This window comes from Jaculus jaculus, chromosome 7 (assembly GCF_020740685.1).
Source record: "Jaculus jaculus isolate mJacJac1 chromosome 7, mJacJac1.mat.Y.cur, whole genome shotgun sequence".
Taxonomy (NCBI): Eukaryota; Metazoa; Chordata; class Mammalia; order Rodentia; family Dipodidae; genus Jaculus; species Jaculus jaculus.
The window spans coordinates 56,107,248-56,110,084 of NC_059108.1; the positions used below are offsets into that span (position 1 = coordinate 56,107,248).

The 2,837-nt window shown below is 40.0% G+C and overlaps 1 long non-coding RNA gene across 1 annotated transcript; it reads left to right on the top strand.

Moving 5' to 3' along the window:
• The first annotated feature begins 1,076 nt into the window (after nt 1–1,076).
• Nucleotides 1,077–2,402, top strand: LOC123462082. The gene is made up of 3 exons (XR_006638092.1): nt 1,077–1,132; nt 1,907–1,986; nt 2,371–2,402. It is a non-coding gene; the product is annotated as an uncharacterized LOC123462082 (long non-coding RNA).
• Nucleotides 2,403–2,837: the final 435 nt, after the last annotated feature.

Here is a 2,837-nt window from a genome sequence, read left to right on the forward strand (position 1 = left end):
AAAGAAGGGCCTTAGAGAGGGTAGGATGAAGCTTAGCCTTAAAAAATGTTGACTCCAACCTGTAACTTGTATATCAGAAATAGGTGCTATCCACATTGAGCTGCTGATTGGTAAGAACTACCAAGATCCCCAAAACAAGACAGGCTTCTGTCAAAGCACTTTATTACCCACCTGAGGTAAAAAGTAAGACCCAGTTGCTGAAGACAACACATGCTGCTGACACAGAGCATTGAGAGACCTGGCTGGAATTCAGAAGAAAGCCAGTCCCCAGACAGTTAGCTCATCTATAGCTAGAAAGCATTACAAGAGCTACTTGGGAAAAAGTGGCCAACAATGGTCTGAGCAACCTAGGGTCCATGCTACTCAGAATCATACACCCTGATGGGCTAAGAGATCTGCTCAGAAGAAAGGAATCCATATTTGAAAATGGGAACCAGGTCAGAATCCTACAGAGACAAAAATTGTGCCCTCCAAAGGCAAGGTCCCACTAGTCTTTGGCTAAAACAGGGGCTACAGCCATCAAATTCTGAACATGGGTCCTTAGCACGTTAACTTATAAGTCATCTCTCCACCACCACCACCCCCTTTTAATTTATGCTTTTTACATTTGCAATTAGGTACTTATCAAGGTCCAGGAACCCCAAGGAGAAGGCAGGGCTCTGTTCTGTGTAGGGCAGTAGAAGAGAGTGGTGTCAGATAGTCTATTATATTTTGTGGAAAGTAAAGCAATTTTCTTTCTGTGTAAATTTTCCTGATACTGCTTGTTCATTAGTATGCAAGAGGGTAATGAGTCTCCCTTAAAGCACTGGGTTTTAGTTGATAAGTCTCTAACTTTGCAGTTTTGTATGTATAGATGTGCTTCAACCATAGAGCTTAGCCCCGATATTTCTTCTTGCTTTCACATTTCCTATTTCACACAGGTAGAAACAATTGTCACAGTTCAATGAAGGATCCTTCATAAACTGCAAGTGTTAGTTTGAGGATGCTAACATTTGAGAAGGCATGCTGTGTTTCCATGGAAACCACTTGCAGTTATAAGAACAACTCATAATGCCAGGTTTTAATCTCAAATGCAAGAGGCACAGAACTGCACTGTTTAAATGGTTACAGGAATGGAGTACTGGAGGACAGGGTAAGTGGAAAGCAGAGTGTGAGTGTTTACTGAAAATGTACAGCTTCTTTCTAAAGTTATGTATGTTCTTATATCTGGTGTATATCTTATAAACAACATACCCATGTTTGATTTTTTTGTTTGTTTGTTTTGATTTTCAATGTAGGGTCTCACACTAGCTCAGGCTGACCTGGAATTCCCTATTTAGTCTCAAGGTGGACCTGAACTTATGGCAATCCTCCTACCTTTGCTTCTCGAATGCTAAAATTCAAAGTGTGTGCCACCATGCCCTGTTCCAAGTTTTATTTTGTTAAAGATCTGGGTATGCTTTTTTGGAGGGAATTTGGATAGAAAAATTAATTAATGTTATTAAAATTGACAATTTTGTGTTTGTTATGTGTGAGGTTATAACAGATATGAAAGTTGGATAAACACTCATCTTTGGACAGCACAGCTCCACTTCTTGTCACTGACACAATGACCATGTGCTCAAAGCATTCTGTAAAAATGCCAGATGTGTGATAAGCAAACACTCAGTGTGAGTGAATAAAAATGCAAATCAATGGAATAAAAAAAATCTGTGATATTCTCAAAAGCATTTATGGGTAAGTTGGCATAGTTAAAGAACAAGTGTGAAGCAGATAAAAGGCATTTTTACCTAGGACAAAAGTTAATTGTAAAAGCTTTGAAAGAATTTTTTTAATGTTTATATAATCTGAGAAGGAAGAAAACTCGCTAAAAATTACTAATTATGTCATCAGTTTTATAGTTTTCTAACAAATTGTTCTCCCTTAGTGAAAGTCTTGGAAGACAAACAAATCAAGAAGAATGTGAGAGGATTTGAAATTGTGGCCTAAGAGATCCCTTGAAGTGCTGTAAGTACAGCTTGATGGACTATTCTGTTCAGAGTTGAAAGACTATGGAATGTGAGGTTTGGATTATGATGGTGAGAAAGCTCTTTGCCTGGACTAGGCTAGAAGCAGTTTGTGTGGGAGGCTTGCTGTTATGCCCCTGTCCTGAGGACTTGTGCAGGGTGTCTTTGTGTAGAAATGGACTGGTGTGAGAGGAGGGATATGGCACAGAAGTGAAATCTTTGGGCTGAAACTTCTGCCTGTTAAACTGTAATTATGAGATTATAACCTTTGAGATTGGGTGAGCTGACCTGCACTAGGGCAACAGGAAGAATGTAGACTCTTTCTAAGGGGTCTAATTGCTTAAGGAGTGTCCTGTTCCTCAATGTCTGCTTTATTTCCCCCTAGATTAACAAATTCGCACCCTATCTGGTATTATGGAGTATAAGAAATGCAGGAAAGAGAGGATCATTGAGTTTGCAACACAGTCTTGTGTTTAGGAAATGGTCATGGGCAGTGTGAAGCAGGTTTGCTGGATGCCTGCATGGAAAGCCAATGGAGCCATGAGGATGAACCGAGAGTTTCAGTGGAAACCCAGTGGGGATGCTGGAACCACAAGATGGATGCTAAGGAAAGCTGCCAACCCTGGATTAAGTTTTCTAGGACTGTGAGTAGCCTAGCTGGAAGGGCAGAATTGAAATTCCAGCAACTTGCTAATGGTTAGAATTACTGGACTTGGAAACTTGTCACTGACTATAGTTGTTGGAGCTACAGAGTTTGATGTTTGCCCTGGTTGTTTAAAATCTTGTATTGGTTGAATATTTCTTTACGATGCCCAATGCCATCTTTTGCAGTGTGAGTGTTTATTCTGTACC